Genomic DNA, 13,434 nt, shown 5'->3' with positions numbered 1-13,434 from the left:
TGTATGCAGCAAACAAAACTGAAGATGCATCGTGTTTGAATCTAACAGCTGTAGATTTATATCCTGGTGCTGCTATTCAGAGACTGATTTCTGCACCTGTGGAAATAGGAACACTATTAGGAGGATTAATTTAGTTAATATTTGTGGATGTACCCAACAAAATATTTTGCACATAGATGTTTCCTCCATTATTTTTCCTCTTTCTTCATGACACTTATTCCTTTTCTTCCTTGCTGTTCACGTTACATTTGACCTTGAAACACATGGGTTTGAACTGTTCAGGTCCACATATGGGCTTTTTTTTTTTTTATATGTACACTACAGTACTGTGTTGTTTTCCTTATGATTTTCTTAGAAACTTTCTCTTTTCCTTGGCTTACTTTATTGTAAGAATATGTAGTGCATGTAACATACAAAATGTATGTTAATCGACTGTTTATGTTATCAGTAAGACTTCTTGTCAACAATAAGCTATTAGTAGTTAAGTTTTGGGGGGAGTCAAAAGTAATATGTATATTTTTGGCTGCTTAGGGGTGACAGCCCTGACTTCCCCATTGTTCAAAGGTCAACTGTATTTTTTATGTGGTATAGCTTTAAGAAGGGAAGGACAGAACTTGGCAGGTGCTCTGATTATTTCAGTATCTTCATTATTCCTTACCAGCCCTCCATACTGTGTTTCCTCTTTATAAAAGGAAGGTTAATTAGCACATGACTTTTAGAGTCAGGATATCTTGGGTTAAAGTGCTGGCTCTTTGACTACGTAAGCTGTGTGAGTGTTAACTCATTCTTAAATTTTGCTTTAGATTCAGATTCAGATTCATCGTCTCTTAAATGTGGATATTAGGAACTCCCTCATCAAGCTGTTGTTGGTTTAGCATATACCTGGTATATAATCAATATACAACAAACGCATATTAGTTTCTTCTGTATGCCAGAAATAAGTCCTACTTAAGTTTAAACTCTATAAAACATCACTGTATGTTAAGTCCAAGAGTTTTCTGCCAACTTCCAATGCTTTCTTTGGTCAACAAGCAAGACCTGTGCATTCATGTAAAGGTGGGCTATGATAAATATATGAGAAATTATTTATAATGTGGAAATAATGCCAGTGGGGGGTACAGAAAAAGACATTAGCCATAATGGAAGGGCTGGTCGGCTCACTGGAGGGAAAGTACTAGTGCATTCTCTGACTTGGTAGAACATGTTCTCTTGTGGTAGCGTCACGCCTTATGTACATAATAAATATTCAAATGTATTAGATTAGTGGCTATGTCCAACAGGAGTTCAGTGAAGGATGTGTAGAATATCTGCTGGAAGTGAGTCTCAGGCATCCTCTTAGAACCTAATTCATAGTCACCTATGGCATTTGGGGACTAAAAGTGACATGTAGCTTTCACAGTAGCAGTAGGCTATAGTGCACTAAGTAGACCACTTCAGTAAGACCTCAGGAGCTTCTAAAGATTATAATGACTTGAAATTCAGTTTGTGTCTTTCACAAACTTCCAGTGGCTTCTGTCATTGTACGACTGAAGATGTTGTCAGTAGGGACTAATGGTAAACACTTCTTTCCTCCATGCCATTCTTCCTTCAAGTGACTGCATTGAGAACTAGATGCTTTATTCTTTCTTATAGATAGTCACTGGTTGTAACATTAATATGACCTATTAAATGCCAAATAATTATAAAGAGAACCAAAACAGTATGGCATATGTATTATTTTGGGCAGTGGCATTGACGCTTGAAATATAGCTGATGTCAAATGGGAATTGTAAGACACGTACTTAAACACAAACACAGAATTAATTTATCTTTTTACCACTCAGAACCCATGCCATTTATATCTCTTAAAATGAACTTGCAAATAAGAAATATATTTTCTAATTGCATGTGGATTCAAAATAGCTAGCAATAGCCTGTTTTGCAAAATTGGAGTTGGTGTTTTGTTTTGTTTTGTTTTAAGTTAGAAATAGTTTTGGGAAACTCTTGTCATTCAAGAACTATTATTCTGGGGCACCTGGATGGCTCAGTTGGTTGAGTGCCTGACTTTGGCTCAGGTTATGATCTCACTGTTTATGAGTTCGAGCCCCACATCGGGCTTTGTGCTGACAGCTAAGAGCCTGCAGCCTGCTTCAGATTCTCTGTCTCCCTGTCTCTCTGCCCCTCCCCCGCTTGTGCTCTGTCTCTCTATCTCTCAAAAGTAAATAAAAATGTAAAAAATAATTTTTAGGGGTGCCTGGGTGGCTCAGTCGGTTAAGCGTCCGACTTGAGCTCAGGTCATGATCTCACGGTCCGTGAGTTCGAGCCCCGCGTCGGGCTCTGTGCTGACAGTGCAGAGCCTGGAGCCTGTTTCAGGTTCTGTGTCTCCCTCTCTCTCTCTGACCCTCCCCCACTCATGCTCTGTCTCTCTCTGTCTCAAAAATAAATAAACGTTAAAAAAAATTAAAAAAAAAATTTTAAAGAACTATTATTTTTTATATGCAAACTAAAACCATGTTTCTTGATCTTGGACCATCCTTGTAGAAATAAATTGTGTGCGAATCTCTTCTGCAACTTTCTCTGTCTAGGCAAATTGGATCTTAGGGCCATGTCAATTTTGCAGAAGAATGTTAAAGAAATTATCGTTGTAAGTATAGCTCTTATTTCCATCAGATGTCATGCCTTAGGCAGTTCTTTAGCACTTATTTCTTATTGATTTTTAGAGTCTTCTATTGCATGTTGATGATGAATGAAAGATTAGAATTCAGATAAGGAAATCTGAGTTCTGAGTCTGCCTCCTCAACTAACCAGTTTCATCACCTTGACTTCATATATTCAACCTTCTAGGATCGCACAGTTGAATGGGCCAGGTTAATGCTGCACTCAGACTACTTCCCTCACTTTATAGTGTAGAGATTTCAGCTGGTTGGTCCAAGACAGATTTGTTCAGTTAATGTAACTAAAAAATATAATGCAGTCCCTCTACTCATTTTTGTGCTTTTTCCACAACATCTTCAGATTCCATGAAGAATGAAGAAGATAACAGATTCCAAAGTGGTAAATCATTGTCTTTCATTTAGCAGACAAATAAAATATCACATGAAATGCTTACACAGATTTTTATTCTTGCACAATTCTGTGGAGACTTACTGTTAAGCTATGATCTGAGGCCATTAAAAAACAGCAGTGATAACCAAAGTGTAGTGTATATGCCCTAAAAACCAATTTCATCACACTTGTTTAAAATCTGGTAGACTTACTAAATGGTAAATTCATTGCTCCTTCCTCTGTACCATAGCTTGATTTTAGTAAGGCATCATCTAAACCTAACTGTTTCTGAAAGGTTCCACTCCAAATACCATCACTTTGGAAGTTAAGGCCTCAATATATGAATTCGATGGAGAGGCAAACCTTCAGCCCACAAACATTCATAGCAGGGCTTATCTATAAAATGAATAACTTTCTGGGTTTCCCAAATTATAGATGTAATTGGGTAGATAACCTGTTAAGGTTTTATCAGTTTCACTTTCTCAGTCCCTTTTTTTTCCTATGTGGGGCGGTAAAATTTTAGCTTCTGAAACGTAATTCTGACCATTGTCACAATTATTTTCCCATCTAGAAAATTGATTTTTTTTTTTTCAATGATAAGCTCTTACTTTCCTGGGCAGGAATTGTATGTCAGCCAAGTCGTATTCTTTGAATATTATCACCAGACTTTTCACCAGTACCACTCTAAGACTAAAATGGAAAATCCATTTTAAATGGCATAAAATAGAAATGTGTCTTAATTTCCATTTTTGTGTGTCTCCTCCTATAGCATACAGAAAAGCATGTGTTTTGAAGGCCGAAGAGAAAATTGAGTATCTGCCTCACCTACAGTCAGTAGAGTTTTAGAGCTACATATGTACATACATGTATCTGTATAAGACATACATACTTTCCAAACCTTCCTTACACTGCTTTATTCTACTTACATGATATTTGATTTTATTGTATCTGCACTTTTTTTTATTTTTTGCATATTGCTTTACGTGATCATTATTGTTATACTGATAATGAAGAGAAGAGATACCAACTGCGTTTCAGGAGACCTGGCTGCAAATAATTGATCCTGTTGTTTGTTAGCTTTTTTTCCCACCAGCTTCACTGAGGTATTATTGACAAATAAAATGCATGTATTTAAGATGTACAGTGCAATGATTGGATACATATATTCGTTGTGAAATGGCTACCACAGTTAAGCTGATTACATATCCATCATCTTACATAGTTACCCCTCTGTGTATTTGTGGTGAGGACATTTGAGATTGATGTCAGCAAAGTTTATGTATACAGGACATTTTTAAAACTAATGGTCATGATGCTATACTTTCAGTTTCTAGAACTTCTTTATATGGTAACTAGAAGTTTATACCATCTGACCAATATCTCTCTTTTTCCCAACCCCACCAACCACCACCTCTTGTCACCTACCCTTCTATTCTCTGATTTTATTTTTATGTATGTATGTATGTATGTATGTATGTATGTATGTATGTATTTGGATCAGTATATAAGTGAAATTATGTAGTATTTGTCTTTCTGTGTCTGGTTTATTTTACTTAGCCTAACATCTTCCAGATTCATCTATATTGTCACACATGGCAGGATCTCCTTTTTAGAGGGTAATATTTCAGTGCGTGTGAATTCATTTGTTGATGGACACTTACCATGTTTACATATTTTGGCTACTACAAATAAGGCTGCGGTACACATGGGAGTGCAAATATCTGTTCAAAATACTGATTTTATTTCCTTTCATAGACCCAGAAATGAGATTGCTCAATCAAATGGTAGTTCTATTTTTAATTTGCTTAGGAATCATGATACTGTTTTCCATAACTGTTGCACCAGTTTACGTTCTGACTAACAAGTGCATGGATTGCCTTTTTTCCACAGTTTTGCCAACACTTGTTAGTTTTAGACTTTTTGATACTGGTCATCCTAATAAGTGTGAGGGAGTACTTTATTATGGTTTTGATTTGCTTTTACCTGATGATTAGTCATGTTCAGCATTTTTTCATATCCCTATTGGCCATTTTTGTCTTTTCGAGGGAATGTCTAGCCAGGTTGTTGGCCCGTTTTCTAATACAGTTATTTGTTTTTTTGTTATTGAATTGTATAAGTTCTGTGTATATTGTAGGTATTAGCACCTTATCAGAAACAGGGTTTGCAAATATTTTCTCCTGTTTCACATATCGCTTTTACATTTTGTTCACTGTTTTCTTTGCAGAAACATTTTAGTTTGATATAGTTCCACTAGCTCATTTTTTTGCTTTTGTTGCCTGTGCTTTTTTTAAAAAAAAATTTATTTAAATAGTTTTTTTTATTTAATTTTTTATTTTTTTAAATTTACATCCAAATTAGCATATAGTGCAACAGTGATTTCAGGAGTAAATTCCTTAGTGCCACTTACTCAGCCCATCCCCCCTCCCACAACCCCTCTAGTAACCCTCAGTTTGTTCTCCATATTTATGAGTCTCTTCTGTTTTGTCCCCCTCCCTGTTTTTATATTATTTTTGTTTCCCTTCCCTTATGTTCATCTGTTTTGTCTCTTAAAGTCCTCATATGAACGAAGTCATATGATTTTTGTCTTTCTCTGACTGACTAATTTCACTTAGCATAATACCCTCCTGTTCCATCCACGTAGCTGCAAATAGCAGGATTTCATTCTTTTTGATTGCCAAGTAATACTCCATTGTGTGTGTGTGTGTGTGTGTGTGTGTGTGTGTGTGTGTGCACACCACATCTTCTTTATCCATTCATCCATCGATGGACATTTGGGCTCTTTCCATACTTTGGCTATTGTTGATAGTGCTGCTATAAGCATGGGGGTGCATGTGTCCCTTTGAAACAGCATCCCTGTATCCCTTGGATAAATGCCTAGTAGTGCAGTTGATGGGTCGTAGGGTAGTTCTATTTTTAGTTTTTTGAAGAACCTCCATACTGTTTTCCAGAGTGGCTGCACCAGCTTGCATTCCCATGTTGCCTGTGCTTTTGATGTCAAAACCAAAAGAAAAAAAAAATCACTTTCAAAACTAATACTTTGGGTAAATCTCTGGCAGTCCTGGATATTCATTTTCTTATGCAAAATAAAGAGTTTGATTATAGATCATTAAAATTCTTGTGGTTTCTCTTGCATTCTTGAATGGGATTGTAATATATAATTATATTTAAATTCATTCGATATTTAGTAGAAGAAATATGAACCATATCTGATAATTAGGTTATTGACAATTTGAAATTATTTAGTAGCCCTTGAAATACGTAACATGGTTTTCAAACTTAGAATCCTTACATACAGGTACCTCAGAAGAATCATTTTGGAATTCATTCTATGTGAAACCTGTTAATATTAGAAAATATTTCAAATTTGAAAGGATCAGGGCTATGGTCATTGATTAAAATAAACTACAAAGTATGGGAGATTTTTGTTATAAATGAGGCATTTTATCATATTCAAGTTTTTAAACTATTTAAGCATTTCCATGTAAACTGTTGTTTAAAATAATCCATTCTCTATGTTAATTAACTCAATTGTGTAAGTCTTTTCATAGTGTGTACTTATATCAAACTATCATGTTGTACACTTAAATATGTTACAATTTTATTTGTCAATTACACTTCAGTAAAGCTGAAAATAAAACATCCATTCTTCCCACAAAACAGAATAAAGGCCCTGAGATTTTGCCAACTAAAAGGCTGAAAGACCATTAAGAAGTAAGTTGGTATAATGACTTGGAGGTAAATTCTTTATTTATATACATGATATGTAGTATAGAAAGATAACAGATATTTGGAAGGATTATAAATAGGTTATTAACTCTACTTCTCTGTGCTTGATGTAGGAAATTTTGAAACAAAATCAGTATCTTGTCACTAGGCTCTAATGTCAGTTATATACATACCTTTGAATATGATCTTATGTATTTATTATTTTAGGTAACGATTAGTCATATCATTCTGGGAAACAATTGAGTGATGATGTTATTTTTAAAACCCCTATTATATAAATTCCTTTAACAAATAATACTATCTTCATTTCACTATCTTCCAACCATTTTTATACACTTTCTGTAAGGCACTTTACTGGTTACTCTTTATGAATGAGATACAGCTTGTATACTCTATTATGACATCAATAAAATATGCAGGCTTCATTTGATACTTTAGTAATTTTGGTTTTGGTTATTTTTGGATTACAGCACACAACAGTACAAATTAAAGTAAAAATTGTATTGTCATGTATTAGTAATCCACAATGCCCAGATATATCTAATAGCATAATGGGTTGTAACAGTTTCTGGAAAGTATACCAGTGATCCTTTATATGCATGTATTTTGGACTTGTGCTAGAATGCTGGCTCTTTTTTAATTTCTTCATATGTGATATATTAGAAGTTAACTAGAGGCAAAAGAATTTTTAAAAAAATATTAAAGGGAGGTATAACCTTGAAATACAAAGTGATACCTTGATATAATTATACATGTCCTTGAGATGAAATGAGACTTTGAGGTTCTTTACTCTTAAATGTGGAAACTAGCCTATTCAGCTTAGATAATCAGATGAACCTTGCCTAAATGCAGAGAAACATTTCAAAACCAGTAGTTTCAAGAAGAACTTGTTCTGCTCTGTTTGATTGGATATCTAATTCATCAACCTGTGATCTGGAAAGATAATAGGTGTTTGAAATAAAGCTGGATTGTGACTCCTTTCTCTACCCTTTCCTTCTTGTAAGATCCCTAGCCACTTTCTGGCCTTACACATAAATTTTTTTTTTCAACGTTTTTATTTATTTTTGGGACAGAGAGAGACAGAGCATGAACGGGGGAGGGGCAGAGAGAGAGGGAGACACAGAATCGGAAACAGGCTCCAGGCTCCGAGCCATCAGCCCAGAGCCTGACGCGGGGCTCGAACTCAGGGACCGCGAGATCGTGACCTGGCTGAAGTCGGACGCTTAACCGACTGCGCCACCCAGGCGCCCCTCTGGCCTTACACATAAAATAAAAAGTAGTGCTCTCCACTTAAGGGTTTGTGGGATGGAAGAATGCTGGATAAGAAATATTTTTAATTTTAGCATGCATTATTTTTCTAAATGTTTCTTTACTTTTGAGAGAGAGAGAGAGAGAGAGACAGACAGAGCACTATCCTGAGAGGGGCAGAGAGAAAGGGAGATGCAGAATCTGAAGCAAGCTCCAGGGTCCGAGCTGTCAGCACAGAGCCCAATGTGGGGCTCAAACTCATGAACTGTGAGATCATGACCTGAGCTGAAGTTGGATGCTTAACCAACTGAGCCACCCTGGCACCCCTAGTTTTATATTGCATTGTAATAAGCCTTATGCGTTAGCCTCTTAAAACCCGATACCTGTAAAATATCTTTCTATTTCCTTGTTTTGAGTACTGAGCTTATTATAAGTGCAATTAACTTTGCAATTGCATCACAAATGGATTTCTTTCACAGTATTTTGACATTTCAATTTATCCTGAATCGTTTTTCCCCCGAATTTTGACAGGGCTGATTTAGCTTCTTCACACATGGATCATGGCATATTCTGTGTTAAATGTATAAACAGGTCATGGTTGGCTGTGTGGGTGACTTTACCCTGCCCCTTCCAGTGGATGTCACCAAAACAATACCTTGACTGTCATGTACTGCTTCTGTATCCTACTGGGTTTTACGTATTTTTCTTTTTTTGGCATTTGTTTTCACTAACAATCTAGGCTTTCTTCACCCTACAACCATTTGGAAAAATGACTTTTGCTGAGGTATGCTGTCTTCTGAGGGAAGGGTTTTTTTTTTTTTTTTTTTTTTGATCACTAATGTCAAAATATGGTTCTATCCATGTATATGAAAAACAAAGGGAGAAATTGAAACACTCATCTCTGGTTGTAAAATTCATTAACTATTAAATAGTTTCTGGCTCCACATTCTATAAAATTTAAGTTTCAAAAGGACATTCACTTTACAGCGAGTCTCTTCTCTGTCTCCCTGCCTCTCGCTTCCTTCTCCCGGGAAGCAAAGGCTGTTAACGGTTTCTTGAACTGCTTCCCATACATATTCCAGAAGTAATTCTCTATGAATTCAATCACAAAAGCACTTTTACCCTAACTTAGCCAGCATCATGCTGTGCTTGGGCTTGACTCTAGTCTTTGATATATTACTCTTAAACTGTAAAAAAAATAAAAAAAATAAAAAAATAAGTGATTTTCTTACATGTGTGGTGAAGTTCTATCATTATTTTTTGTTTCTGTTCCTAAGGCAAACTCAGCTTCTGCAAAATTTTTAAGTAAACTGCTTTTCTGTGGTTTGTATTTTGTCTTCTATACTTATCAGATCAGTGTATGTTATGTTTTTATGGTTCTCGTATCTTATAAATTGGTGTAGAGAAATAAATCTGCTATCCTAAGCCAGATATCTCATGCATGCCATTACACCTCTAATGGCTCTCTTGTGTCTACCCATGGGCCATATAGGCTCTTAATTTCAAAATTCATACTCATTCTGTATTGCTGGCTTACTGGACTAATTTATTTTTTTCTGAGATATAATGTACTTGCCTAGAGCCCTGTTATGGATTAAATGTCTGTATAACTCCAAATTCTTTTTTTTTTTTAATGTTTGTTTACTATTTTGAGAGAGAGACAGAGTGTAAACAGGGGAGGGGCAGAGAGAGAGGGCGACACAGAATCTGAAGCAGGCTCCAGGCTCTGAGCTGTCAGCACAGAGCCCAACGCGGGTCTCGAACCCACAGACTCTAAGATCATGACCTGAGCTGAAGTTGGCCGCTTAATAACCAACTGAGCCAGCCAGGCGCCCCCTATATACCTCCAAATTCTTATGTTGAAGCCCTAACTCCCAATGTAACAGTATCAGGAGATGGGACCTTTGAAAGGGAGTTTGGTTTAGATGAGATCATGAGGGGGTGGGGTACTCATGATGGGATTAGTGCCCCTAGAATGAGGGACCAGAGAGCCTATTGTTCCTCCCCAACAACAGGCCTTGTGCCTTGTAGAAGGTAGAAGGTCGAAGGCCATCTGCAAAGCAGAAAGAGAGCTCTCAACACACATTAGATCTGCTGGCCCTGATCTGGGCTGGCCATCTGAGCTTCCGGGACTGTGAGATACAAATGGTTTTTGCTGTTTAAGTTACCCAAGCTGTGGTATTTTGTAATAGCAGTCCAAACTGTCTAAGATAGGCCCAGGCAACCTGTTCAGTAGAGCCTCTTACCTGAGGGACTAGACTTTACTTTGCTTTTTCAGTTAACCTTCTTACCACTTTGCTTTTCCCATCCCATTTGCCTGGAGTAGACAGTGTTCATAGAGTCTGGTGGGAAATTAGCCTTAAGATAAGTGACTACCTTTTAGAGGACAGTCCTGTGTAACAAATGATCTGTCTTGTTGGACAAGGCCCTATCTAGTCCAAGCCCTGTCTCCTTTCCGCCCATCTCCGCTGTGATTCAGAATGTCTTTTGGATGAGGCTACAGACTGTATGACATTTGTATGGATTTCATGTGGTTGCAAGGTAGATTTCTAACATGATATGACACAAGCTTTAGTTTACGTGAATTTACTAGAGCCTTGCATGTTTCCTGTGGTTCTTTGTACGTCACCACTACTGCTGGACAAGTGATTATGAGCTTTGTGCTGTGAGATAATTTCTTCTTTGAGTATTAGTCATTTTTTAGGAGACCTGGGGAATCCAGAAAAATGGATGTGCATGGAGCCAGGCAGTGTGCAGGCGTCACAGGAACTGCAGAGGGCGACACATTACCCTAATCGGCCTGGCTTCCCAGAAGTCTAGGTCTCCAGGTCCATGCAGGGAGATTCTGCATCAATGGGGCTGAGCTAAAACCCAGACAGTATGTACTTTTTAATGCTCCTTGGGTGGCCCAGCTGTATAGCTAGTGGGGAATCACAGCCCCCAAGAGCCAGAGATGAACTTTATAAGAAAGATCTTTTTTTTATTTAAATCTTTTTTATAAATTTTTTTTAAATTTATTTTGAGAGTGAGAGAGAGGGAGAGAGAGAGAGAGAGCACACAAGCAGGGGAGGAGAAGAGTGAGAGCGGGAGAGAGAGAATTCTAAGCAGTCTCTGCATTGTCAGCACAGCGGTTTGTGAGTTCCAGCCCCGTGTCAGACTCTGTGCTGACAGCTTGGAGCCTGAAGCCTGCTTCTGATGCTGTGTCTCCTTCTCTCTCTGCCCCTCTCCTGCTAGTACTCTGTCTCTCTCTCTCTCAAAAGTAAATAAACATTTTTTAAAAATAATGCATATTAAAATTAATATGTGCAGAGCCTGATGCAGGGCTCGAACCCATGCACCGTGAGATTGTGACCTGAGCCGAAACCAAGAGTCAGATGCTTAACTGATTGATCCACCCAGGTGCCCCGAGAAAGACCTTTCTAAAAAAAAAAAAAAACACAACCAGAGTCAAATCACCTGGGTGGGGCGGGGGAGGGGGAGCGGAAATGACTTTTTAAGGTTTATGTAAAAAAAGAAAAAAAGAATATAAAGAAACTCATTGTTTCCCTCCATCTCCTCACTTTCTCTACCACCTAATCCTAATCCAGGGAACCAATTTAAAACAGAAATTCCTGTTTAATATTTATGGATTTATTGTCTGTGTTGTATAGCATGGCATACAGGCTATAGCACTTTTCATGTTCGTAGCATACAGGGTAATATAAAAGTGAGAATTAACACATTGTTCGGTAGTGATTGATCCTATAATACTACCAGCTTTTTCTTTGTAAAGCGATTTTGATACTTTTTTGGCACACAGGATTTACACACTAACTGACTTGATATACTGGGTTAAGTTGTCAGAACCATCTGAGTAGAAGTTTTGTGAAATGAATTTAGCTAATTTTATAACAACTGTGAAATGTTTCTGTAACGCTGTCATCACCGGCTCCTGACAAACACACTATAGAATCACCAGCCACTTCTCAGAGCTTCGATACCAGCTCGCCTGTCTGGTTTCTCAACTCGTGGGGTTTCTTTGTGTTTTTTTTTTTTTTCTCCTTTTTTTTTTTTTTTTTTTTTTATATCTTCCCCTCACTCAAGTGAGAGTGTTTCATTTCGCTCATGTTTTGACAGCACTGTTCCGTACATCCTTCTCATCACTGTCCTGCTTTAGAGGTTGTTTTTCTTTCCATTTATAAATGTTTATAAACATGTGTTAGATGGTCTCAGATTTTCTGTTGTATACTCGTGAAAGACTTTTTAAAATTGATTGTTTACTGTATCCTCCATGAGCATTGGGATGCTTTGAAAACAAACAAAGAAAGAAACAAACAAAAAAACAAACGTGCTCTCAGGGCACATGGGTCTGACTTCAGCTCAGGTCATAATCTCATGGTTCATGAATTCAAGCCCTGCATTGGGCTGTCTGTTGTCAGCATGGCGCCCTCTTCAGATGCTCTGTCCCCCTTTCTTTCTGAGTCTCCCCTGCTCCTGTACGCACGCACGCTCTCTCTCTCTCAAAAATAAACATTAAAACACTTTTTAAAAAACAAAGTATAAAAAATGTATTCTCTTATGCACTTGAAAATATGTGTAAAAACTCTTAAGTGTGCCCAAACTGTTAGAGCATCCCATGTAATGCTCTGGGGAGAGACATTTGGTAGGCAAGGGTTAAGGCAAATTCATGGCTTCAGTTTGAAGAGTGATGAGTTTTGGGGGTTTTCCATTCAACCTGGAATCTTGTGTCTTGGAAACAGAGCAGCTCCAGTAAGAATTTGGCTACCACCCTGAGACAGCATGGACATGCTTTACAGAGTGTGTTCGCTTAATAAGGATTTACTGTCTTGGAAGAGATAGTAAAGTACAAATCATGGTTCCTGAACGCAGCAAGCTTATGAGTTGAACAAGGCAAGAAGCATCCCACAGCACAGCAGAAGACATCCGTCGGAACAGAAAACGCTCAAAGAGATGGCGAAAACAGAACATTACCCCATGAAGGACAGCAGAAAAGTGCCATAGTGTCCTGTGAAGTCCCAGCATGATCAGGGAAGTGTTCATAAAGACATGGCACTGAAGTATGGGCAGGAATTTGCTAGATGGAAGGTGGACATAATAAATACCAGGAGGGAGGCGGTGTTTGGAAGCAAGGGACGTGGCTGGCAAGAGCTGGGTGAAAGGTTCGTAGTGTAAGGAACTCTTGGAGATAAAATGAGGGATGTTTTATAACTTTTATGAGACATGTAACAGAAACTCTAGTTAAAGAAACAATGAAGTAGTAGGGATTATTGGATCAGACAGCATAAAATTCCAGGGATAGGATTCAGTTTAGATATGGTTGATTGGGGTCTGAAGGTGTGACCAGGACCTGGATTCTCTGTTGTTATTTCTTGACCTTGTGTTCCCAGGGTTTATTCCTTTTCAAGTTTACAAGGATTATATTGTTCATCCAGATGA

General features: G+C 37.6%; 1 protein-coding gene across 3 annotated transcripts in view; it reads left to right on the top strand.

The window, feature by feature from the left end:
* Positions 1 to 13,434, top strand: part of PRR16 (proline rich 16) — a 308,788-nt gene that overhangs the window by 88,585 nt on the left and 206,769 nt on the right. The window lies entirely within an intron of this gene.

Source organism: Puma concolor, chromosome A1, assembly GCF_028749965.1.
Source record: "Puma concolor isolate L17-30 chromosome A1, mPumCon1.1.hap2, whole genome shotgun sequence".
In the NCBI taxonomy this organism is placed as follows: Eukaryota; Metazoa; Chordata; class Mammalia; order Carnivora; family Felidae; genus Puma; species Puma concolor.
This window is presented reverse-complemented; position numbering and strand designations above follow the sequence as displayed.